Raw genomic sequence first — 27,989 nt, forward strand, 5'->3', positions numbered from 1 at the left:
CAGTTTTATAAAATAATAGTAATCCCCCCCCCAAAAAAAATGCAGTTTCAGGCCACACCCAAGACTAGCCCAGGCCTTGCCTTTTTTAACAAGATCCTCAGGTACACAAATGCACATTAAAGTTTAAGAAGCACTGCCATTAGAATATTCCACCACCCACGTGCAAAGAAGCCCTTGCTGGGACAGCTGTGAACAGAAAATGGTACAAGGTCGGCCTCAAGGCAAGAAATAAGGGAGAGGGGGCCCTCAGCACTACCTCATGCTCGCTCCTTAGACCTTCTCCCACCCTCAGGATGAGACTTTGGTCCAGCCTCCTCCCAATCCTGCCCAGTACTGTGGAAGGTGCTTGTAACTAATGGGGTCTTGACATGCTGGCCATCAGCTGAGACAACAGAGCTCACCTCCCCACTATGTTTAGCTTGGCTGTTTGGAGCCCCTTGGCCGCCAACAGAAATCACTGTAGTGCCTCTGAGCTCTGCTACAGATGAAATTAATTCCTTCAGAGCTGAGGAAGTGGGGCAGGCAGGGAGCACTCACAGGGCTGGTGGAGCAAAATGCTTGGGCAGCAGCTGTTCCATTTGGGGAACTAATGAGACTCGAGGAAAAACCTGCCGAGGGATGCCAAATACTCATTTGCTTATGGAGATGATATAGCCTTGGCCAAATTGGACAGCGATGCAAAAATGTCCATCATTTTTTGCTCAATTTTGCAGCTCTGTCTTGCGTTTCAAAAGAAGAAGGATTAAAACCGTATCTGTCCCCAGGCTCCCTCTCAGTTCCACAAAAATTCAGGGAATACAGGCACTTTACAATGTTGGGTATTCCTAAAGATTATTTGTCTGGACCCCCTACTAACTCAGTCACCACTAAGCCTCAACGTTCCCTCTTCCTAAATGTTTGGCTCTGTGCTTTTTGTAGCCAAAGCATATCTCCTGGCAGCTAGTATAACTTTTAAAAGCCACAAACCCAGGTAAGCAAAAATATAATCTTTCTTATTTCCTCATAACTGCGTTTTATGATTTTCCCGAGCCCCCAGTCTATCTGGCTGCAGTAAACCTAATCCTGGTCAATTGAGGATAAACATGGACAAGTCAGGAAGGACTTAGCAAATTCAAGGCTTCATTGGTTATGTCATGGTCTATTCCTTTCTGCCTTCTCCTTCAAATTACATCTAATTTTTGGGAGGCTGACATAGCATCATGGCATTGGTGGAAGAACTATCTGGCCCTTGGTTACCCCTTTAGTGTCCACCAAGAAATGTTCTGTCTTATCTTCAATCAAATCACTATTTCTCATTGACATGACAGGGACTTGTTAATGCCTTCTGGTCTCCAGTCAGTGATGGCCATTCCCCCTCATAGTCACTGCAAGACTGGGTGCCCCGACCATGCTGACCTTGGATGACCTTGGGCACAGAGGAATGCATTTTCTCCTCCCTGGGAGATGTTGGGAGGATGAGGACTCAGTAAGCCTGCTCCTGACCAGTCTGCTCAGACAACACTCCTAGCCACCTCTTACCTGCCATTTCAAGCCAAGCTGGGTAGGAGCTCCTTAGGAGATTTGACAGCTGAAGCTCAGGCCCTCTCTACTCTTGGACCCCTAAACCTACCTAGAATTTAATCAACCCCTTCTCCCTTGAGACTCAGTTTGAGAGGAGGCAGGAGAAAAAGTCCTTCTAAAAAATACTTGTAATGACTGGCTTCCCAAAGATGGTGGCAACTATGTCTTTCATCCCACATCTCTTCTTACAGTATAACCTTTATACTTCACCACTGAGTAGTGGGATATATGTCCCTTGCCCTTGAACCTGAGCCAAACTTTACGACTGTCTTAACAACAGAGTAAGATAGAAGAGACATTATATGATTAGGTTTGATCATTTAAATGCCATGCATTTCTACCTTTGTCTCTTGGGACACTTGCTCTTGGAGCTCAGACCCATGCTATGAAAAAGTCCAAGCATCCCATGGAGGGGCTCATGTATAGGAACTAAGATCCCTGGCCTTGCCCCAGCTGAGTTCCCCACCAACAGCCACCACCAACCTGCCAACCATATGAATTAACCATCTTGCAAATGGACCTTCCTAATCACCATCAACCCCTACCCCACCAAGCCATTCCAGTTTAGGAGCTTTCTAGGTCAAACCGTGCCAAAATTGCAGAGTAGTGAGCAAAATAAATAAGTGCTATTGTTTTAAGTCACAGAGCTTTGGGGTGATTTGTTATGCAGTAATAAATAACTATTACAATACTTATCAGCACCTAATTCTCTTGTTTCTCCTTGTTCTTCTCTCTTCCAGGGAAGATTTTTATCACTCCTATAATGATAAAACCGCCTCTTCATCTGTCCTTTCCAATTTTTTTTATTATGGAATAAACCTTACACCCCAAACGGTTCACGACTTAAGCTTCTGAAACCATAAAAAACCTGGCTCTCGTAAAGCAAAAGCCTTGGTTTTCAAAATTATTATCAGGTGCCAAGAGTTTCAAAAGCCTGTTTTGAAACTCAAAAGCTGAGCATTGTCTTTTTTCTTCCTCTGTGCATTCCTGCTGTTACAGCCTTCCCCTGAGGGTGATGAGGATGGAATGCTGCAGCCTGAGGTGGGAAAGACAGTGATATAAGGAATATAAGGAGTAGTGAAATGCACCAAATAGTTATTTTACAATCATGTCATTTTCAATAAAGCAGATGCACACTGCCAGTGTACAAGATTATTCCGTTTCTTCATTTTCTTTAAATCAACTCCAACTCTGGGTCCCCAGCCTACTGCCCAGTGGGAAAGCAGACCTCAGTGATTTCCAGAACACCTTCCCTGAGCACAGCAGCCCACTACCCCTGAAGGTCATGTGAAAATACCGAGGTCTTAATCAGCCCAAACTCTTCAAGTAGTTGTTTTGGCCTTTTCTATCACTGCTTAAGATATACATTGTCCAAGCCGGTCAGCAAAGACATTTGTGAAAGGTTAGATAGTTGTTAGGATGTCCCTGGAACCACAGTGGAGGGGACGGCCATCTTGCCAGCGCAACCCAACGGAAAGTCCCGAGCTGCGCACCAGAACGAATTGAAGGTCAACCAATCACCGAGCGATAGCACGACCTGTCGCGAAAAAGGCCCACCGGACCTAAACCCGGAACCGCTGCAGCTTAAAAACCCTACCCCACCACACCCGGGGGCGACTTCCCTGACTCCTCTCTCTCTCTCTCTCCCTGAGTCATGGAACCTCGCCCGAGACCTTAGTTCCCAATAAAGCCTTTGACTGCTAAAATTTTTTAGCTTCTGACTCGTATCTTTACCCTACCCTATGCCTGACCTTAACAATAGTAAAAAAATTTTTTAATATTTTAGAGAGAAAGAGAGAGCATGCAAGCACAGGGTAGAGGGGCAGAGGGAGAGAGAGAATCTTAAGCAAGCTCCATGCTCAGTGCAAAGCTTGATACAAGGTTTTCCATCCCATAACCCTGGGATCATGACCTGAGCCAAGAGTCAGATGCTCAACCAACTGAGCCACTCAGTTACCCTGTAAATATTTTTTACTTTGAGGCTCATATAGTCTCTGTCACAACTAATCAGCTCTGCTATCGTGTTGCAAAAGCAGTCATAGGCTGGACAAATGAATGGTCATGGCTGTGTTCCAATTATCATTTTATTTACACAAACAGGCAGCAGGGCATAATTTGCTGACCCTAGGTCCAAGCAGACATAAGTCCCTTGAGTTCTCTGATTCAGCCCCAGAGAGGGGCATAGAAATTTCTGCAAAGGCTGGAAACCCCGATTCCTAGGGTTCAGAATCCCAGCTGAATTGTACTCACTTCTAAGCAAGGTGGCAGTACCAAATGTATTAGTCAGGGTTCTCCAGAAAAACAGAACCAATAGTGTCGTGTGTGTGTGTGTGTGTGTGTGTGTGTGTGTGTGTGTGTGTGTGTGTGTATAAAGAGATTGGCTCAGGTTTTTGGAGGCTAAGAAGTCCCAAAATCTGCCATCTGCAAGCTGGAACCCCAGGAACCCTTGTGTAATACCAGTCCAAACCTAAAGGCCTGACAACCAAAAGTGCTGATGTCCAAGTACAAGAGAAGATGAATGTCTTAACTCAAGCAGTGAGCAAATTCCACTTCCTCCACCTTTTGGTTCTACTCAAGCCCTCCATGGATTAGATCACGCCCACCTGCACTGGTGAGGGGGATCTTATTACCCAGTCTACCAATTAAAATGCTAATCTCTTCCCAGAACACCATCACAGACACACCCAGATGTAATGTTTTACCAGCTGCCTGGGCCTCCCTTAGCCCAGTCAAACTGACATACAGAATTAACCATCACACCAACTAATCAAGTGGCCCACCAACCTTCAACCTTCCCAGACTCTAGGGTTGAGTCCTTTCTCTGACCTTGCCTTCCAGTGCCCTCCCACCATCTCCTCTTCCTCCTTCATCTCTTCAGTGATTCCAGGCATTTTACAAAACACAGGAAGAACTATCGACTTTAAGCAGATTCTTCTTTCGATCTTGTAAATACTCCCAAGGGTTAGGAAATGCAATGCTTAGCAATCTGCTTGAAACGGGAAAAGGGAAACATAAAAGTACAATGAACACAAATTAACATACCAACACATTACCCTGCCAAATATTATATTACACTTATCTAGTTACTTGACTTTCTCTCATATGCCCTGTGAGTTCCTAGAGGGCAGAGACCAAATCTTACTCAGTGCTGTCATTTAGCTCCATCCTGGTATACTGTACGCGTTCCATAAATATTTCTTGAAATAAATAAAGTACATACTGAGGAAAATGTGGTGGTGGAATTCCCAGAGTCATTCCCAATAGTTTATTTAACACTACCATAGCTGAAGTCCTCCATTTTATAACTTTTTAAGTGGTAGAAAGCAGTTCTGGCAAGTGGTACTAATTCAAATATTAAATAAGAGACAGTCTTAGGTCAGAGGCAAATGTCCTTCATACAGTAGGAAGTGCATCAGTAAGAAGGGCAAAAACCAGGTTTAATTCACACGGCCACAGAGAAATCAAGGAAGGCATTTGTGTAGATTCTGAACAGAACCCTGAGCCCTTTCAATGGCTTTTGAGGTTAAGAGGATGGTTCTCTTTGACACTGCTACTGCCACTTCAAAAATGAGAGATTTTCATCAAACATAGACACAGAGTGTAGAATGGTGGCACCAGGGACAGGGGAGATGCTGGTCACAGCATATAAACCTTCCACTGTAAGATGAAGAAGTTCTAAGGAGCTCTGTGAGCTTCATTACAGCATTGTGAATACAGTACAGCATTGTGAGTACAGTTAATAATACTGTGTTATGCACTCAAAATTTGCTGAGAGGGGCACCTGGGTGGCTTAGTTGGTTATGTGGCCAACTCTTGATTTCGGCTCAGGTCATGATCTCACTGTTCCTGGGATCAAGTCCTGTGTCGGGCTCTGTGCTGAGAGCACAGAGCCCGCTTGAGATTCTCTCTCTCCCTCTCCCCAACCCTCTCTCTCTCTCTGCCCCTCCCCCACTCATGTACATGCACGCACACTCTCTCTCTAAATAAACAAATAAACATTAAAAAAATGTGCTAAGAGAGTAGATCTTAAGTACTGCCCCATAAAAGGAAAAAATGGAGGTGCTTGGGTGGCTCAGCCGGTTAAGTGGCCAATTTCAGCTCAGGTCATGCTCTTGAGGTTTGTGGTTTCAAACGTCGGGTTATGTGCTGACAGCTCAGAGCCTGGGGCCTGTTTTGCATTCTGTGTCTCCCTCTCCCTCTGCCCTTCCCCCACTCACACTCTGTCTCTCTCTCTCTCTCTCAAAAATAAACATTAAAAATTTTAAGAGAAAAAAAGTAACTATGTGAGGTGATGGATGTGTTGATTAACCTGATTGCGGTAATCATTTCACAAAGTACACATACATCAAATCATCACATTTTACACTTTAAATATATACAATTTTATTTGTCAATTATATCATTAAAAAAAGCTGAATTTTTATTAAGGAAAAACTAGAGATTTTCCTTCACCTTAATACAGACATATTACCCATACCACTCTGCCACTTAGCAAGCCTGTTTATGACCCTTTAGGGCTTTTACATGAACTGGAAAGAATAAAAGGAAAGAAAGCAAGAGATTTGCCTAACGTCAAAGAGCTAGGCAAGAGATGGAAAAGAAAGTGGTGGTTAAAGGGACATGTATGTGGTATGTGGACCAGCGAAAGGCCCAAAGTAAAACTAAGATTTGTTTCAAAGAGGACAAGACTGCACAAAATTCCCTTGCAGGAGCAAAATGGGAGCCAGTAAGAAAACAAATCTGCTGTCAGGACAGCCACTAGGAAGTGCTATGGGTCTAATACAGCTCGGGTACCATCCAGTTTTACTGGGAACCAAGGGAAAATTATGGTCCATGTTGGAAACTGTCAAGCCACCTGTGTATCACATCTCCACTATCACCTGATGCACCTTCTTGTCTCATTAAATGACCCAGGCCAGGCACATGCTGCATCCCATTGCGCAAATCAGGAAATCTATTAGGAGCCTCCAGCACTGAAGAACAGTCTTTTTTTTTTTTTTAACGTTTATTTTATTTTTGAGACAGAGAGAGACAGCATGAACAGCGGAGGGTCAGAGAGAGGGAGACACAGAATCTGGAACAGGCTCCAGGCTCGGAGCTGTCAGCACAGAGCCCCACGCAGGGCTCGAACTCATGGACCATGGGATCATGACCTGAGCCAAAGTCAGCCGCTTAACCAACTGAGCCACTCAGGCACCCCTGAAGAACAGTCTTAATGTCAGTTGTTATTATTCATGCCCCATGCCTGCTTCTTGGTCTCAGTCCAGATCCAAATTATTCAGGCCCTTACTGAGTACTTGTTCCCTTTGTTGAGGTCTATCTATTCCTACACTGTTGATTTGAGCCCTGGGTCCACCTCTCAGTCCCACCACATGCCTTGCCAAGGTCTTTACCTCCCAATTCCCATTGCTATCATCTCTTGCTTGAGATACTGCAGCAGCCTTTTATTTTTATTTTTTTTAAGTAAGCTCTATGCCCAATGTGGGGCTTGAACTCATGACCCCAAGATCAAGAGTCACATGTTCTACCAACTGAGCCAGCCAGGCACCACTGTTGCAGCCTCTTTATCAGTCTCTCTGCCCTTACTCTTGCCCTCCATTCTCCAAATATCAGCCACAGTGATCCTTCAAAAACCAAAATTAGTTGCTTAAAACCCTCCAGCGACTTCCTGCTGCAATTAGAATAAAATTGAACATCTTTACCATGGCCCATGGGGCCCCAGATTATTTGGACCCTGACCACATCTTTGCTACATGGCCATTCTTTCTTTTCTTTGCTTACACTTATTTTCTATCTCAAGATCTCTTCATGAGTCAGGGTTGGTCCTGAAACTTGCTTGACTCCCAGGGGACATACCTTTGGTCCAACAAAATCTATGGCTCTGCTGCCCAATGCTCTCTGTATTAACTTAGTACCTTGTCAGGATGACCTTGGAGGATGCACTGGGGACTGATCTGGAAACCAATGCCCATGTACCAAGCTGAGTCACTGGTGCCCTCCCTTTGGGTTACTAGACAATTCCAACCACCACACCTCTACCCTCAGCTTTCATGAGACATAAATCAGTGGCCCAAATCCACCACCTTCTCTGGATCTTCTGAGTATACTCATCACATTGGTATGTGTCAAACCTTTCAGCACTACTCACTTAGAAAGGAGAGAAGGCCAGAAATTGGACAGTGGGGACAAGGGGCAGCAGTAAATCAAGAAAAGATGAAATTACACATGCTGTCTGCACAGTTCTTTCTCCTGAGCTCCAGGAATGGTCTATGACCTTGTCCTGCCAATCTCTGTTCCTTTGCCACCTGGGAACAAACATTTTCCAAGGAAGGGGCTAAAGTGAAGGGATGAGAGAGACAGAGAGAAAGAGAGAGACAGAGAGGGAGGGAGAGATCCTTGCAATAAAGGTCCAGCCAATGGGACGCCTGGGTGGCTCACTCAGTTAAGCATCCGACTTTGGCTCAGGTCATGATCTCACAGTTCGTGAGCTCGAGCCCCGTGTCGGGCTCTGTGCTGAGAGCTCGGAGCCCGGAGCCTGCTTCGGATTCTGTGTCTCCCTCTCTCTCTGCCCCTCTTCTGCTCTCTCTCTCTCAAAAATAAATAAACATTAAAAAAAAAATGTTTAAGGTCCAGCCAATGCACTACTATTTGACCTTTGCTCTTTAGATGACCTCTACTGCTCATTCATGAGCCAATGGAAATAAACATTGACTGCTGTCTGCCAAGGCCTCTCTCTTCTTTCAGAAACCATGACCTCACCTTTTAAAAAAAAAATTCTCCTTCCTATTGTGAAAACTAGACAACGGACCCAAAATGGAGTCACTTATGCTAAGCCCTATGTCACCAAATTGAGACTTTTTTACAGCTTTGGCTCTCCCAGAAATGGAATCTCAAGCCTGTCAATCAGGCATTGCTTGATCAGCATTAGTTGAGTAATGTGCCTGATAGACCCTTACCATCTTCTAAGGAAAGTGACCTTGCAATAACAGTCCATTTTTTTGCCCAGTGTAACTTCTTCATTCCTCCTCTTTTCTACCTATAATAACCTTTCATTTGTACAGTTCCTTGGAGCTCCTTTCTTTCTGCTGGATGAGATGCTCCCAATTCATGAATTGTTGAATAAAGCCAATTAAGATCCTTAAAATTTACATGGTTGAACTTTTTAATACTGTGAAACTCATTCCTTTCATAAGAACCTATGCCACAGTCTCCAGACTTCTGTACTGCACACCCCATTAATAAAATGTTGTTGAGCATGCCCTCCCACTATCTACATACATGTATATACAGATTATTTGCATGTCCTATTGTATGGATACATCAGATGATTATAAAACATCCCCAGAGGTGGGGTGGGGAATTTTTAAGAATGAAATGAAAAACAAAGAGAGAAGTCTAATTTTTTTCTCATAGCCCAAGAAATGTCTCTATTTAGAAGTCCAGTGCCCTGAACAGTGAAGGTTCCTGCCCCCCCCCAAAAAAAACTCAATATAAATCATTTATGCAAATATATATTCCTTTTTTTTAATGTTTATTTATTTTTGAGAGAGAGAGAGAGAGAGAGAGGATCCAAAGCAGGTTCTGTGCTGAGAGGGCAAAGCCCAATGAGGGGCTCGAACTCACAAACCATGAGATCATGACCTGATCGGATCTTGGATGCTTAACCAACTGAGCCACCCAGGTACCCTTATAAATAAATATTCCTCAAGGGGATTCATAATTACCTAGCAAACCTATGCAAATCACCATCTCCTTAAATCTCTAACTCCCAATAAACCACTTAGACAAACTAACATATTCTTTTTTTTTTTTTTTTAACGTTTATTTATTTTTGGGACAGAGATAGACAGAGCATGAATGGGGGAGGGGCAGAGAGAGAGGGAGACACAGAATCGGAAGCAGGCTCCAGGCTCTGAGCCATCAGCCCAGAGCCTGACGCGGGGCTCAAACTCATGAACCGCTAGATCGTGACCTGAGCTGAAGTCGGACGCTTAACCGACTGAGCCACCCAGGCGCCCCCAAACTAACACATTCCTAAAGACCCAACAGTTTAGCAGCTGCAGTTCCTTCAGTGTGGTCCATGGACCAGCAATGCAAGGATCATCTGAGAACACATCAGAAATGCACAATCTTAAGCCCAACCTCAGACCTGCTGAATCAGCATCTGCAAGTGACTAAGATATCCAGGTGAGTCTTGACAAGCATTAATCTAAAATATTGTTTCCCAAAATCCCCCATTATAAGAACCACCTGTGATATGTGAACACTACATCCTCCATTCCCACTCCAGACTTCTTGAACCGGAACCTTCTGTGGCAGGCCCTGGGAAACTGTATTTTTGTAATCCTTGTAACTCTCAGATCAGGCAAGTTGGAAACAGTTGCCTTTAAGGGGCTCCTAGCTATGTCAAAGCCTCTTCATTTTTCGGAATAAAGAGTCTGTAAGGGGCAGGTGCACAAGAGAATTAAGTATGAAGCCAGAGAGGCAACAACCAGTCTCCTACCTATGCACCCATCTGGCAGAACTCAAGGCTACAAGTTGGGAAAGGATGGCAGGGGATGGACACCCTCCAACCTCAGCATTCACTGCAGGCAGATTGTGACTCACTTTAGTGAACACCTTCACTTCCATAGGGGAGCAAAGGTTGTTTTTTCTGTAATCAGTGATTAACAGAACTTAAGATGTATATGACATGAGTTTTATGTAAAGCATCTATAATGAAATCACAAATATGGGCTTGAAAGGGAAATAGAATAAATTATTCACAAGGGAAGCCTCAGCTTTGGAAGTCTGAATTGGGGTCTGTCATCTAGTGGGCAAGATCAGTGAGTGTGTGTTCACTTGCTCTAACTGAATATATCAGATATCCCCCGAATACACTGCTATTTAGACCAAAATAATTTAAGTGGATAAAATAAAATCCAAGAAAGCCAGTATCTGAAATGGCATCCAACTGCTACTGTGTCAAAGAACTTCAAGATTTACAAATAATGACCTTTGAGGTATGGGGAATGTTTCCTCTAAAGACTTTCTTTACCTGGTTTATTGTCTCAATTTTACTGTGCAATAGCATGCCATTTCACAAAAAGAAAAATGGTTAACCATCTAGCAATCATAGCAGTTACCATTTATTGAGTGCCTACTATGTGCCAGGCATTGCGCTAAGTCTTGCATGAGGAAGATAGTATTATTACCACCACCATCCCCATTTTGACCTCTGAGGCTCAGTGAGGTTAAGTAATTTGCCCAAGGTCATGCAGCTGGTCAGGGGCAGAGCCAGTACTGGAATGCACATTTCCTGATTCTAAAGTTTGGGTTTTCAATCCCTATGTTATGTTGCCTGCTTTTCCCAAAACTCACACCCCAGGGGATACCAAACTCTGTCCTCACGTGATGATAACTATCTGGAAGCCCTGTCTTTGATCGGCAAAGATGTATTGAGTGTTTACTACATGCTATGTACAATGCCAACTGCTAGGAACCCCATAACCTCCACCCTCAAGTGTTCATGGGTAGATGCAGAGATATATAAGCACCTAAATAAACTGTACAGGCACATAAGTATAAGTTAAATGTTGACGCACAAAAAGAAAGCAGATAACTCTCTCTGGATTGGAGGGACTGAGACAAATTTGTGGAAGAGACCTACCTGAAAAATAAGAGAGTGAGTGCTAGACAGAGCACAGACTACATTTGGGGATCAACTATGCCAAAGTCGGGGCCTCACAAGGGTCTAAAAAGCAATTTGTGCTGCAATATCTGGGTAGAAGGAACAGCAAGAAGTGTGACAGATAAACCCATTGTAGACTATCTACTGTTTTGTCTTCCCCATAACTTTCTTCCTCTGGTAATTGGTCCTTTCCCAGCTCTGTCTGTAACATTTCCATAAGAGCTGCCAAGTTCTTTGCCCTCAAGCCACAATTGATTGGTTAGATGGGCACTTGACCCAAGTTGGGTCAATCAGAGGCCACAAGGTGGCCTCTCTCTAGTTGGTACAATCATGATTTGAAAGTCAACACCTGTGGCCACCATGCTTCCTACTACATGGAGTAAACTCATCCATCATGAGAGAATTAAGCTAACAGGTGGACAGGAACAGAAACAAGAAAACAATAGTCCTGCTTCATGAGGCCCAACTGCCTCACACCCTGCCTGTGGCTATTCAAAAGATCCCTATTGGTCTAGGAAACTTTGAGTTGTGTTTCTGTCACTTCCAATCAAACCACTATATATGTGTTATGTAGTTTCCAAAAGATGAATCAATTATTACCAATTCTTGATTCATCTATTCCCTATGAACTCAATTTCATTCTAAAATATCTGTTGAGCACCTAGCATGTGTCAGACCAAGCTGTAACTAGGATGAGGTGATTGAAATTTGCTCCAAGGCACCAAAACTTAGGTTTGAATATCAATGGATTGAGAGGGCTTCGGAAAAATGGGTGAAGCTCTCAAACCTTAAAAAAAAATACTCTTTATGATGGTGTTATCAGTCAAATGTGAAGAGAAAGATGTCATATTGTACTGTCACTTAATTTTGGTAGAGAAATATGTGTAAAAAAAGGTGATGAATTTTTTGTTTAACCTAAGATTTAGTAGAGAGTTGTCAGTAGAACCAAAATCATATTCAATACATCAAACATAATATAAAACTTAGCTTTCCCAATTCGATATCTCCATCTTTCCATTTTTTCATTGTTGTTAGTCATTTTTCCCCCACCGTCTATAATGAAATCTTGGTCCCCTTTTAAAGGAGATTCACTTTCAGTGGGCTGACCCAAGCACAAATTATCTTTGGATAACAAGGACCTCCTATAGTTAAAATAATAAGTTACCAGATGGTGCATGATGGGAACACATCCTGCTTCTCAGGATAACAAATGACAAGTTCAGCCAGTACTAATGGATCCTATGGATCCAGAGTCCCTGCCCTCATGGAGCTTTCAGTCTAGCTAGAAAACTGAAACCCCTTCCACTTAAATTACTCTTTTGGTGCTGAAGCTATTGAAAGAGAGGACGTTTGCCCAAGACTTCCACTGTGTCACATCCTTTCTCCACCCTCCCCCATGAGTCCCCAGACCTAGCAGACTCCCTGGGGGCTCCTAGCCTGCCCTTTTATATAAGGAGGCATTTTTTACCATGGATACCTTTCTCTAGAGCAGGACTTTTTCTGCAAACTCTTTCTGCAAAGGGACAGGTAGCAAATATTTTACACTTTGCAAGCCATATAGTCTTTGTCGCAACTGCTCAACTCTGCTGATGCCGCACAAACGCAGCCATAAGCAAACAATATATAAATACATAGTGTCTGTATGCCAATAAAACTTTATTTACAAAAATAGGTGGTGGGCCAGATTTGGCCCTCAGGCCATAGTTTACTGACCCTTCCTCTAGGTCATTTAGGGAACAGAGATGTGCTAGTCCTAGGCCTGTTTCTCAGAGACACTCCCCCTACTCCCAGCAGTGCTGACCCCTGCAGGCTATTTCCCAGGCTCCTGAATCAGTTAGAAGTTGACCACAGTTGGCAGGACAATGGATGGTGGGAGGAAGCACAACGCCAGGATATCTCTCCTTCCCTGCACTCTGGATTCAGTCACCTTCTCCAGCAGCAGCTCTGACATCTCTGAGGCTTCAGCCCGCAGAAGACATATGTGCCACTGTTCTTCTAGAAGCTTCTTCCATTGTTCTTCTCGTAGAAGCTTCTTCTAGAAGAGCCCAGCCTTGGGCTCTGCCAACCCTACTCCCTACCTTTGTCCTTCCAGCCCTGCTGATGGAGGTAGCTTCCTGCTTTGGGTTGCATCACAGTGCTCTGCTTGGCTCCCAGCTCTTCCTTCTCATGTGTTACATGCTCCCTGAGTATATAAATTCCCTCAGTTTAAAAAAAAACCTGGAGTAGTTTCTTTCTGTCTCCCCCCCGTGATTTGGACCCTGGCTGATCCAGGAAGCAATGATTATTATGCCTTTGCTCTCCAAAAGCAAACAGTGCTAAGAAACATTGCTGGCTGGGCCTGAGCAGGTTTTAAAGATGATATCCTTTCCTGGCTCTGTTGGAAGAAATAATGAGTTTAGCAGAGAAAGCACTTTGCTTTGAGAGCGAATCTTTCAGCAGTGCTTGACCTGAGCTGATGGATGGGTGTGTGCACGGAAAGCTGCACCATTCGGCTACTGAGGAAGGATCACAGAAAGCAGGTGGAGAAGTGAAAGGAGGGCTGAGTGAAAGTACCCTGTCCACAGGAGACCGCCTGAACACTTCCCACAGCCAGTTTCTGTTTGATGCAAAAAACAGTGACTGTGACAACGCTGTGTGTTATGCACTATAATTATTAAAATGAAAATAAATATACAGAAAGCTAAGAGTTTTGCATACTTATCTTGGTATTTCCCAAACTTGCTTATTAAAATTACCCATTCCTGCACCCCACCTCAGTTTTATTGACTCCACAGATAAAGCTGACAAGCTGAGTTTTAATAAACAGCTAAGTGATCAGGGACCAGGTAAGTTAGGGGCAAAAGGTATCATGTCATTTCATTTTACATCATATGTGTGAATTAAATTACTCTTATCTTCAATTTACAGATGGTGAAAATAAAGCTCAGAGAGGCAAGGAGGCTTCAAAAGGACCACACACCTAGGAAATGGTAGGGCTTGATTCAAATCCAGTTTTGTTTGGCTCCAAATCACAGAGTACATGTTCCAGGTAGTTCACTGGCTACCTCCAATGAGCTATATGCTTGTCATGCATCTTTATCTTCACCATAACCATGTGGAGTAGGTATTACTAACCTAAGAATAACTAGGAGGTAAAATGGGGATTTGAACCCAGTTCCATCCAGCCTCTTGCCCATGTCCTCCTACACCTTCCTTTTGGCCCCAGCTTTTTACCTACAGTTGTGGCTTCTCTGCACTTTCAGGGATATGCCCAATGTCAACTGGAACAAGGGGCAGGTATCTGTCTATCTGCCTGTCTATCTATCTTTCCATCCATCCATCCATCCATCCATCCATCCATCCATCCACCTCAGGCAGGAGATGAAGCCAACACAAAGGAGAGGACTGTATGTCAGGTGCTAACCTTTTCCCCACTACATGCATGATCATATCAGTCCTCACAAGCCCATGAAGGAAGTGCTATCAGGAGTCTCATGTCACAGGTGAAGAAAAAGAGGCATAATTTTTTAAGTCACTCAACCCAAAGTCACACAGCTGGAATTGAAGCCAGACAGACCAGCACCCAAGCCCACTCTATGGTATGATGCCTTGGGGACAGGATGTGTGAGCAGGCCAAGGGTCAGAGAATGTGATGCTGAAATAAGGGAAGCCACAGTCAGTCTTCAAGCTCCCTCCATGTCTCTGTCTTTATGGTGGTTCCCAAGCCTTTCATAAAATGTGTCCCAAACAGTCCAGCCTGACATCAGCCACACTACGGAGGGCATCAAAAATAGGGTCTCCTTGGTAGGCACTCAAAAGAAATGAAAACAGGGGCTTCTGGGGGTGGCTCAGTAGGTTAAGCATCTGATTGTTTATTTTTGGCTCAGGTCATGATCTCCCAGTTTATGAGTTCGAGCCACGTGTCAAGCTCAGTGCTGACAGCACACAACCAGCTTGGGATTCTCTCTCTCCCTCTCTCTTCCATGTTCTCAATCTCTCTCTCTCTCTCTCTCTCTCTCTCTCTCTCTCTCTCCAATAAATAAATTTTTTTAATGAAAATATTTCCACACAAAGACTTCACATGAATGTTACAGAGCAGTGTTATTCATAATGACCAAGAAGCAGATGTGATGTAAACACTGATCAAGTGGTAAACAGATAAACTGGGGTACACACACAATGGGAAACTACTCAGCAATAAAAAGGAACAAACTTACTAACACACACTACAACATGGATGAATCCCAAAAACATTATGCCACGTGAAAGACAGATGCAGAAAATACACATGTCGTATCATTTCATTTATATGAAATTTCCAGAAAGGGCAGATCTACAGGGAAGGAAAATACATTAGTGGCAGCTGGGGCTGGAGGTAAGAATAAGGATTAGCTGGAAATGAAGGATCTTTGGGGGATAATAAAAATGATGTAAAACTGGGGTGCCTAGCTGTTGGTAGAGCATGTGACTCTTAATCTCAGGGTTGTGTGTTCAAGCCCCATGTTGGTTGTGGAACCTACTTAATTAAAAAAAAAATCTAAAACTAAACTGTAATGATAAGTATTAACTAAAAAAATCATTGAACTGTATACTTAAAATGGGTGATCTTATATAAGTGATACCTCAATAAAGCTGCTTTTACAAATAAGAATAGGTCAAAGGCCATAAAGAGGACTGTTGTCACCCTTGAATCAAACCGTGTAGCTGCAGCCTCCAGATGCTCTGGATGTCTTGCCATCCAGGGCAAGACAAATCTCCCAGAACAAAAATTGGGGAAACAAAGGCTGATCCTCCCCACTGAGACTCTCTCTCCAACAGGGGTTCCAGACTGTCTTTTCTTTTTTTCTTTTTTTATATTTATTTATTTTTGAGGGAGAGAGATAGAGCATGAGCAAGGATGGGGCAGAGAGAGAGGGAGGCACAGCATCCAAAGTAGGCTCCGGGCTCTGAGCTGTCAGCACAGAGACCAAAGCAGGGCTTGAAATCACAAACCACAGGATTATGACCTGAGCCGAAGTGTGACACTTAACCAAATGAGCCACCCAGGTGTCCCATTCTTTTTTTTTTTTTTTAATGTTTATTTATTTATTTTGAGAGAGAGAGAGAAAGAGCATGCACACGAGCAGGGGAGAGGCAGAAAGAAAGAATCCCAAGCAGGCTCCGCACCGTCAGCACAGATCCCAACGTGGGGCTTGATCTCATGAATCGTGAGATCATGACCTGAGCTGAAATCAAGAGTCAGATGCTTAACCAATTGGGCCACCCAGGCATTATTTTCTTAAGAAAGGTAATATGCCCTCCCTCCCTCTCTGGTCTCTCTCCCTTGGGAAATTCCCCAGTGTCCCAACTGAGCAATATTTTAGAAATCTCTCTCCAGATGAATCAGCTTATCCCTCAGACAGCAAGTACCCAGCAAGTGTTTGCAATGTGTGTCCAGACGTCTTTCTCCTCATTGTGGGGGCAGGTGGCCAGCCAGGTGGTAGAGGAAAGCCAAGGGCTCTGGGCTGGAGAGGCAGGCCTCTCATGCAAATCAAGCAGAATACAGACTGAAAAGTGTCCACTGGACTTCAGGCACTGAGGTTACTGGCAAATTTAATGAGAGTATAGAGCTTACATTCTAGGAAAGGAGTATATTAGTTATCTATTGCCATGCATTAAATGACCAACAAAACTTAGCAGCTTAAACATCTCACACTTAATAGCTCATAGTTGCTGTGGGTCAGAGAGTCCAGGCACATTCAGCTAGCTCCTCTGCTGTAACTGGTCCCTCACAAGCTATAACTGAGGTGTCAGCCGGGCCAGAGTCTCCTCTGAAGACTCAAATGGGGAAGAATCCACTTCCAACCTCACATGGTTGTTGGCAGAATCCCATTACTTGCTAGTTGTTGGACTGAGGGCCTCGGTTCCCCTTGCTGGATGTTGCCTGGAGGCTGGTAATTTCCTTGCCACCAGAGACTTTCCATGTGGCTTCTCGCTTCATCAGAACAAGCCAGGTGAGAAGGCAGTAGAGAGAGTTGGCTACCAAGTTGGAAGTCACAAACTAATCATAGAACTGACATCCCCTCAATGTTGGTGCAATCTATTGTCTAGAAGCAAGTTAATCAATCTCAGGGGATTACACAAGGGCATGAATACCAGGAAGTGGGGACCACTGGGGGCTTTCACAGAGGCTACCTGCCACAGCAAACAAGACAATAAGCAAGAGAAACAAGTGAACTAGATTATATACTGGGGATCCTGTGGATAGGGGAAAATATAGCAAGGAATAGGGATGGGCAACATGGGGGTATAATGTTAAATAGAGATGTTAGTCAAGTCCTTGCTGAAAAGGCAGGACTTTCAGGAAAGAGTGGGAGGAAGTGATGGTACCAGCCTGGCTAAAATCTGGGGACATAGCCTTCTGAGCACAGAGGACAGCAAGCGCAAAGACCTTGGGGTGAGTATAGGGTTGGAGTGTTGAGGACCAGCAAAGAGGCTGGATGGGAGTGAGGAGAGGATAACAAGAGATGGTTCCAGAGAGGTAAGGCCAGATAATATAGGTCTCACAATGAGACAGTAGCTGCTGCATGGCTTTGAGAAGGGCAGCAGGTGGGTGCTGGGTGATGCACCTATCACAGGGAACCCCTGAGTTCTCCTGTTCTACCTCCCACTGTCACTGGAAAGCATGGCAGGTAAGGCTGGCCAAGGTCCAGAAAACCAGCTGCAAGCAGGCAAACAGGAGCCATGGAGGACCAGGCTCCAGAGGTGGCCTCAGTTGCCTTGGCAACAGGAGCTTCCAAAAACCTCCCCAGGGACTCCTCAGGGCAACAGCAGGCCTGGCTCATTTCTTGTAATCCAGCAGCATAAGGACATAAAGAAATCAATTTATTGGCACAAACAGTCCTTCAGGCTCCTGTTCTTACTCTCCCTAGAATTCCATTCAGTGCAGAACTCATTGGATCTCAGTGTGCAGTGAAATGGTGAGCATTATTACTCTTGGTGGGAATGGGCCTCTCATGAAAGCGACAGGGTGGTCTCCCTGAACTTCACGGACTAAAGAGCCAAGGCTATGTGTGATGGCTCTGCATTTCAATCCCCTCTCTGCCATCTGCTAGCTGTATGACCTCAAGCAAGTCACTTAACCTCCCTGAACTCCATGCTTCTCAGTCCAGTGTTTATGAGAATTAAAGAAGCTGATGCATGTCTTGTGCCCACCTCCTCCCATCATATATGACCAAGGCCCCTACGTGTCCCAAATCCTGACCCCTCCCACTTACTCTCTTTTTTCTGAATCATCTTCATCTCCGTCAAGTCTTTTCTCAAATGTAACCTCCTCAGTGAGGCTCACCCCTCATTCCCTATTTTAAACTGCAGCATCTGCAATATCCAAATGACCTATCAAATATGGAGAAGGGGCTCAACTTAATTGTGATCAGGAAAATGCAAATTTTGTTTTGTTTTTGTTTTTTCAGGAAAATGCAAATTAAAACCACAAGGCACACAGCCCCTTACAACCAAGCTTCCCCAAAAAAGGAATTTACACATATTTCTATTTTCTACCCTCTTATCCATTCCTCAGTCCCCTGCAATCCCACCTCAGTCTCTAAAGGAACCCTTCATAAAGACTGTCAATAACCCTAAGGTTGCCCAAAGTTACTGATCTAGATTTGAACCCACCTTAGATCCTCCTTGTACAGTGGAGTGAGATATAAACTCTACAAATGCTTCACAAGGAATCTCTTCCCAAGGCCTAAGTGAAAGTCATGTGAAGGTCTCATCTGAGAGCATTCAAAATCTTTCTCCTGTTCATGTGCCTACCACCCATACCCACACACCCACACACCCACACACCCACACACCCACACACACACACACACCCTGCTCCCTGGCCCTACATGAAACTAAATGTCTCTAAGTGGGGGAGACACCCCAGACGTCCTCTAGCTGGGCTCACCCTTAATCAGACACCTCTGGTTGAGCTTCATAAACTGCCACTGCTGCTGTCTGGTTAGATTTTTGTCAGACAGCTCCCCATTAACGCTCATAGACAGTGAGACAGTGCACCACAACATTCCCACGGGGGCTCTCTGCCCCCAGGCCCCACCTTCCTCACTGTGTGCTCCCCTCAAAACCCTGCTCTTTCCTCCCAGCTTCTCATAACAGATGAACAGACTACACATTATCCCAGAACTGAAGGCAACCTTTTATTCAGCAAACAGTTCTACCCAACAGACCCAGGATGGATATTGGGACTCCAGAAATGGATCAGACACAGGCCTCAGTTTCTCTATATGGCAGTGGAACTTATGACAGCACCCGCCTTATAGGGTCGCAGTAAAGATTAAATGAGATAATGCACTTAGCACAATGCCCTACACATAACAGGTGCTCAATAAACTGAAGTTCTAGTGTGCATCTATAGAGGGGCAGGTTGGCACCATTAAGGCTAATGGCACACATGAGCAGTAGAGCCCACCGTCTGCAAAAAGAACTCCTACCAGGTTCAAATGTAATACTATATACAAAATGCATCACACACGGCTTGGCACTAGTCATTGTTTTATTACTATTACTACGATTTTTAACTAGTATTTCTTAGGCACAGTTACCCAACACTGTTCCAATCACTTTATATATTTTAACCCACTTAATTCTCAAACAATCCTATGAGATGAGCATTATTATTACTTTATTTTTTTGTTATTATCATAATCTTCCCCATTTACAGGTATGGAAGTGAAAACACAAAGAGGTTAATTCATCTACGGTAACTCAGAGAGTAAGTGACAGAGCTAGGGTTTGAACCCAGGCAGTCTGATTCCCAAACTCTCAGTCTTAACTGTCATGCTCTGATATTATGATTAGTCTTATAACCCCTGCCTACTTCACCAGATTGGACAAGGATCAAATAAGACACAGTAAAGTCCAAAATCACATGGAGACTCAGTAGAAATGTTGAAAAATCAGTATTTAAGGCAAACTCATATATAATCTAAAATTTTCCTTGAAAGATATAGGATCCATAAAGTAAGCATGGTTCTGAGTATTACTGTAATATCTCCCTGAGCCAATTTTTCCTCTAGCAACAAAACAGAATGCTGATCCTTCAGTTAAACACACACACACACACACACACACACACACACACACACACACACAAATCCGATTGGGGGTTGTTTTGCTGAGTGAAATTTTGGCCAAGCTTGCATGGTTTAATTCCCACTAAGTAAAATGGGTGTTTAATGTGATGTGTTTCCACTGTACTGTGTATGGATATGCTGCATAAACTGTACAACATAGTAACAATACTGGCTAACACCTATTGTCATGTGTCAGGCACCACTCTGCATGTTTTACATGTATGGATCCACTTAATCCTCCTAACAGCCCTAGGAGGTAAGTACTATTGTCATCATCCTCATCTTACAGGTGGGGAAACTGAGGCAAAGAGTTTCAAGCATTTGCCTTGACATCACCTAACTGGATTTGACCCCAGACACTCTGACTCCAAGGGCCATGTGCCATGCCATCTCTCCAAGGATCCCAAGATGAAGTGTATTTATGACTGTCCCTCCCCCTTTTCCATGCCCCCAGCCAGCTTCCTCCATGATCCAGCTGCCTCCAAAGAGCCTGTTGGTCTCTGGGAAGAAACAGTCCTGTTGAATCCTCTCTGAAAGCTAATTCGGCCATTTACTCTCAATTTGTAGCGGATGCTGTCGTCTCTCAGATTTCAAAGAAGATGAATGCATGGGTCAAATTGAATTAAAAAATTTAATTGAATAAGACAGAACCAGACAGCTTGATGGAAGACTTTGATCTGATAAAGGGAGAGGAGAAATGCGTGCTCCTAAGGCTGGGGTGTGATGGGGAGCTGTCTGGACCTTGTCTAGCCTCTTCTCATCTGCAGGAAAGCCGGTTATGCCAATTATGGGTGTGATTGCCCTGAGGTGGTGTGGGGAAGACTGTTCCAAGGCATTTACCAGATTACCATGTCCCTAAACAGGCTGAGAGGTCGCCCACCTTCCTGTCTATCCCTGCCTCCAGAACATACAGCTCTGAGCCCCTGAAAGTCAGGGAGTTTGTCACAGACCTCACAAGACCTCTGTGTCCTGGCCAAAACAGGAACCCTACAAAAGAGATATTTAAAGAGAGATACACAGAGAGAGACAGAGAGAATTAAACCAGTAGCCCACAGGGAGACCAGCACACAGACTTGTTTTAGCATACCCAATGGTTTGTTTTCTAATTAGGAGATTTCCCACTTTAAAATCCCTATTTGTAGCTTCTCTTTAAACACTGCTACTCAAAGTGAGGCCACGGACCAGTAGCACTGGCACCAACTGGGAACTTTTCAGAAATGCAGAATTTTAGGTCCCATCCCAGACATTGTAAATCAGAATTCACATTTTAACATTAAAGTTTGAGAAGGACTTGCTTTAGAACAGTGGTTCACACCCCTGGCTAAATATTATAATGACCTGAAGAGCTTTTTAAAAATCTAGATACTCGGGCCACTTTCCACCCTTTTCATTCAGAATCTCTAGGGGTAGGACCCAGGCATCAGCATTTTTTTACATCTTCCAGGTGATTCCAATGGGTGGCCAAGGTTGAGAACCAATAGATTAAAATCAGAATATGTGGAAACACTTGGTTTCCTATTCCCATGTGACAGAGTGGCTGAGGCTGAGGAGCCATTCCCCAATCCCACCTGGCCTCAACATGTATTTTCATACATACAGGTGCCACATGCCTATGATCCATGACTTATTTATATGCTTAAGGTCCTTGAACCTCCTCTGCTCCGAGAACTCTCTCCCTACGTTCCCCATCTCCCCTCTTTTAGGAGGGCCATTAGCAAGAAGCAGCCAAGCGGTTTCTAATAAAGCAAATATGCATGCAGCAATTCCACTTCTAGGTTTACAGCCAACAGAAATGAATGCACATGCCCACAAAAAGACTTATACAAGAACATTCATATAACTTTATGAACAATAGCCAAAACTGGAAACAACCCAAATAACCATCAACAAAAGAAAGGATAAACAAGCTGTGGTACATCCATTCAATGGAACACATTTTGGCAATAAAAGGGAACAAACTATTGGTTCATGCATAACATGGATTAATCTCAAAAACCCTATGGTGAAGAAAGAAGCCAAACACAGAAGTGTACATGCTGTATATGATTTCATTTATATGAAATTCTCTTAAAATGCAAAACAGGGCTCCTGGGTGGCTCAGTCCATTAAGTGTCCAACCCTTGATTTTGACTCACATCATGATCCCAGGGTCCTGGGATTGAGCCTCACATTGGGCTCTGCGCTGAGCATGGAGCCTGCTTAAGCTTCTCTCTCTCCCTCTGCTCCTATCTCCCACCTGCACTCTCTCTCTCTCTAAAAAATAAAAAATTTAAATTAAAAAAAATTTTAATGAATAAAATGAACAGGTGTAGCTGATGCCATCTTTCCCTCTCCCCCTTTTTTGCTTTGAAAACAGATATGATGCCTGGAGCAGGGAAGCTTTCTTTTGAACATGAGGCAATACACAGTTAGAAAAAGCCAAGGGAACTCTGAGAAACCAGTCCTGACATTGCTGAGGTGCTAAGTCAAGGTCAACAGCTAGCTGCCTACATCCAGGCTTCTTCTTCCATGACATAAACAACCCCCTGTTTATTTAGACCACTGTAAGTCAGGTTCTAAATTCCTTGTAGCCAAAAGCATCCCTAACTACCCATCACCAATGACTTCCAGGAGAAGTAAGTGAAATAATCTTTATGAAATAAAAAAACCATGTATCAGACAACATTCATGTTCAGTACATACAAGCTCTCTCCTCCCAAACCTCCTTGCAGAAATCTGGACTGCTTAAAGTGAAAATAGTATAATGAGTTAAGGTGGATTTGTTTTTTTCCCTAATTAGTGAACAGGTTAATATAGGCATGTGTGATAGCCAGAATAATGGGGTCCGGGCCATGATGTCCACATCCTACTCCCCAGAATCTGCAAATACATTTCATGGCAAGGGAGGATTAAAACTGCAATTGTGGGGGGATACCTGGGTGGCTCAGTCAGTTAAGCATCCAATTCTTGATTTCAGCTCAAGTAATGTTCTCTCAGTGTTCCTGAAATCAAGCCCTGTGACAGGCTCTGCACTGACAGAGAGGAGCCTGCTTGGGATTCTCTCTCTCCCTCTATCTCTGTTCCTCCCCTGCTCATGTTTTCTCTCTCTCAAAATAAACAAACACTAAAAAAAAAAAAAAAAAAAGAAGACTGCAGGGATGCCTGGGTGGCTCAGTCGGTTGGGCATCTGATTTTGGTTCAGGTCATGATTTCACAGTGGGTGAGTTCAAGCCCTGTGTCGGATTCTGTGCTGACAGCTCAGAGCCTATAGCCTGCTTCAGATTCTCTGTCTCCCTCTCTGCCCCTCCTCTGCTTGTGCTCTCTCTCAAAAATAAATAAATAAACATTAAAAAAAAAAAAAAAAAAAAGACTGCAGATGGGATTAAGTTTGCTAAACAGCTGACCCTGAAATGGGGAGATTATCCTGGATTATCTGGGTGGGCCAACCTTAATCACAATGGTCTTTAAGCATAAAAGAGGGAGGCAAAAAGCATGAGTGTCAGAGGGATGCAATGTAACCGAGTCAACTGGCACCAATTGTCTGAAGATGCAGGAGCCATGAGCTAAGGAATGGCTCTAGAATCTCTAGACACTGAAAAAGCAAAGGAAACAAATTCTCTCCTAGAGTCTCCACAAGGAACACAGCCCGGCTGCCACCTTAATTTTAGCTCAGTGAGACCCACTTCATACTTCTGACCTCCAGAACTGTAAGATAATAACTTTGTGTTGTTTTTTTTATTTTTTTAATGTTTATTTATTTTTGAGAGAGACAGAGCATGAGCAGGGGAAGGGCAGAGAGAGAGGGAGACACAGAATCAGAAGCAGGCTCCAGCCTCTGAGCTGTCAGCACAGAGCCCGAAGTGGGGCTTGAACCCAGGAACCATGAGATCATAAGCTAACCCGAAGTCGGACCCTTAACCCACTGAGCCAACCTAGGCGGCCCCTAACTTTGCATTGTTTTATGCCACTACATTTGTTCTCATGTGTTACAGCAGCCATAGGAAACTAAGGCAGTGAGATTTGGAGGCTGAAGTAAGCAAAACAACCAAGGTCTTCTCTCAGGAGGATGAAAGAAATTCAAACGTTCTAGCCAGATAAACATGCCAAATCTCGATTTGGCTGGTGGTGTACACACATGTAAACATATGTAAATTTTGTTTACCATGTATTATACATCAACTAAAAACTCAAAAAGACAGTGAATGACATAAGCATACTTTTCCAGAAAAATCCCCCTAAATCCAGCAACTGAGTCAGCAGGCTGGAAGGGGGCAGAGTACAATTTACAGAGGAATGGCCAAGTCCCACGATCAGGTGGTAGGGACTTGAGGCAGAAGCCAGCTCAATCAAGAATTTTCCACCCTCTGACTGCCCTCTCTTGCCTGACACACCTGTCAGTCTTGCTTTCATACCACCTTTGACATCATCTTTCCACAAGCATGTTGCCACCCTTACCTAGGAGGATCCTCCAACTCTGTTTGCCCAGTAAAATCTTTATTGGCAACTGTTGTCCTAGTGCAATTAACAGTGTGACCAGGTTAGGATGATAAATCGTACAGCCACCTACCTTAAACAAATTGTTGAAAAAGTGTCATCTGGGGAGAACAAACCCAGGGGAAGAAATCACTGCCCCTATTATACCCCGTCGCAATGCTTCTGAGTTATGGCAAAATAAAGAGGAACAAGAAACCTCACTCACTGTTTGGGTCTGACCATGCTTATACCTTCTGTCCTACTGACCACACCAGCCTCAACATCACAAGGATGAGCTCAGAAGAGGCGAAGATATGGATCTATAAAACCTCACTCACGTCCTGCCCCTGGCCCAAACCAAAATGCCCACTCCATCCTCCCTGGGCAAAAGCCATGTGCTTAAAAGCATCACGTGGGACCCATTCAAGGTAATTAACAACCTGTTAGATGTCATAAACCAGTCCCACTCCCCGGATCTTTCTCCAACCTTGGGACTTAGATGAAAGGCAGACAAATTTGGTTTCCACTTATCTTTGGGCTGAACTTTTTTTTCTTGAACTGACTAAATGACATCCTGCCTTCTCAGGATCAGAAAACACAGTCTATTTTGTGTTCAATGACTCTGGAGTCCCTGTGAAAGTCACCTTGCAGGAGTGGTCTGGCAAATTCAGCCCAGTGAGGGCTGGCTTCCTAGTAGTGTGAGGATGATTACACTCTGGTCTGTGCCTCAGACACTTCCTGAGGCTAGAGACACACAACAGTGCCATTAAGCTCACCTGACAGCCAGCATCAACAACCAAACATGTGGGTGGATGAGTCTTCAGATGATTCTAGTCCCCAGCTGTGAAGTCTTCCAGCTGATAACACAGTCATCCTAGAACAGGGACAATCCATCCCACTGTGCCTGTCTGAAGTTCTGACCTGCAGAAACTGTAAGAGATAATAAGTAACATTATTATTTAAACCACCATATTCTACAGTAATTTGTTACATAGCCATTTATAACAAACACAGAAAGAACCTGAATCTTGCCATCTCGTGTAGCGTGCAGACATAAAATCCTATGGAAGGACAGGGATTGGTACTTTTTGAGGCATATAACCACCTCTGGACCAATCACTGAGTCCAGGAGAAAGCTACACTCTGACTGGCCCACCTGGCCAAAATGGGACACCATGATAGACAACTCCACTTGCAAAGCAAGTAGGAGGAGAGGGGTCCTCTCAAGGAAATGATGCTGACAGACAAAAGCAATGTCAAATCCAATGACCTCATTGCTTATCTCTTTTCCACTCCTGCCTTTTCTGCTCCTGTTAACTATAGTGATGTCTTCTGCTGATCACAAAACTGTTAGCCCATTCTTATTAAAGATATCTCTACTGATGATTCCCATAGATAACTGTGCTAGGGCCATGGATGCCAATGCCATTGTCAAGGTCAGTCTCTCATTGAAGCTGGAACTCTCAACCCACTGATGCCTTGAGCTGTATTTTTACCTTTTTATGGTCATATTATTGTATTCTTTGTCTTAGGAATCAAGTGTTATTCTGAACTGAACTATACCATCAAACCACTAAATTTCGGTTCCAGTTACTGTGTTGGAATCCAGCACATGCTCCTCAGTGATCCTTTTACTTAAAGAAGTGATTCTCAACCTTGGATGCATATTAAAATTACCTGAGGAGCTTTTCAAAATAATACAAATGTCCAGGCCTCACTCCAAGCCAATTATATTAGATTCCTAAGGGGAGAGACTGAGCATTTGTATTTATTAATGCTCCTACAGAAGATTCCAGAGTTACAGCCATGGCTAAGACCACTGACTTAGAGTGAATCAATCATATTCCCCAAAGGTTGGCAGCCCCACTCTCACGGCCACCACAGCTCCCTCCCTGTCCTCACCAATAGTAAGTTTTATCAGTTCTACCTTCTAAACCTCTCTAGTACCTGTCCTTTTCAGTCCAGGTTCATCAGCACAAGCCACCATCATCACTTGCCTGGACCACTCTGAAAACTTACTTAGCTTTCCCCCTTTTCTGCCTCTTCCAATTCTGCCTCTTTGCCATGCTTCTCCACACAACAGCCAGAGTGACCCTTTTAAAACATAAATCCGGCAATGTCATTCCCTTGCTTAGAAACCATCAACGACTTTCAACTAGACTTAAAATGCAAACTCTTTATCATGACCTTCATGGGTATAGTCCCTGCTCCCCTCTCTAGCCTCACCTCCTGACATTCCCCCTGATCACTAACTTCCAATCATCTTAGAACAGCCCCACCCAATAGAACTTTCTGTGATAAAGTAAATTTTCTATATTTGCACTATCCAACATGGGACCCCATAGCCACGTGTGGCCATTAAGCACTTCAAAAGTGGATAGTGTAAGTAAAGAACCAAATGTTTTAGTAATTTTCATTCATTTAAATTTAAATAGCCACATGTGGTTAGCAGGTACCATACTGGACAGTGCAGTACCTGGATTTCAAGCAGGGCAAATTCTTTACCTCATCAGGGTTTTAAACAACAATTCTCTCTGCTTGGAGCTGGACATGAGAGAGGAGTGATTCTCCAAAGGAAAACCTGAGAGAGATATTCCCACACTAAGGGATGGTGTAGAGGTAAAAGCAACAGGTGTCCACCTCAATGAGGGAGAAATCAGGGCTGACTCTAAAAAAAAAATAGGGAATGGTAAGGGGACAGCCCAAAATGCTGTGTTCAAGTTATAGCAGTGCTCAAATGTGAATGTGCTACAACATACTGTGGAAAAGAAAGTTGCAGACAAATATATACAGTGAGCCCACTGACATAAATTCAGAAATCCACCAATTAAACAATACATTTACAGCTACAAACATATTAGGCAAAACCAAAGAAAAGCAACAGAATGATAAACACAAAATTCACAATAGTGGTGACTTCTGAGGGAAGAGAGGAGACAGAATCAGGGGAAAAACAGGGCATTCCACCCTGGGCACAGGTATGGTGTTCGTTGCTGCAGGGAATTTTAAAATAAAACAAGTAAAAAATCAATTGGTCTGTTTTTTACTTTCACCAAGCTCCAGAAATTCTAAACAATTTCAGTGATAAAATACTCTTCCCCTAACTAAAAAAGCTTTTGTTGGTTTAAGTGCTAAAAATTGCTGCAATGACTCGATATACAGATATGTGCACATATATACATAGGTAAACTTCAAATTTTCACATTTTA

The 27,989-nt window shown here is 43.7% G+C and overlaps 1 long non-coding RNA gene across 1 annotated transcript; it reads right to left on the bottom strand.

Moving 5' to 3' along the window:
* Positions 1-2,484: 2,484 nt before the first annotated feature.
* LOC122209770 lies at positions 2,485-25,705 on the bottom strand. Its single transcript, XR_006197744.1, has 3 exons — positions 25,557-25,705; positions 4,387-4,546; positions 2,485-2,596 (listed from the first exon to the last, which is right to left on the bottom strand). It is a non-coding gene; the product is annotated as an uncharacterized LOC122209770 (long non-coding RNA).
* Positions 25,706-27,989: the final 2,284 nt, after the last annotated feature.

This window comes from Panthera leo, chromosome E3 (genome assembly GCF_018350215.1).
Source record: "Panthera leo isolate Ple1 chromosome E3, P.leo_Ple1_pat1.1, whole genome shotgun sequence".
Taxonomy (NCBI): domain Eukaryota; kingdom Metazoa; phylum Chordata; class Mammalia; order Carnivora; family Felidae; genus Panthera; species Panthera leo.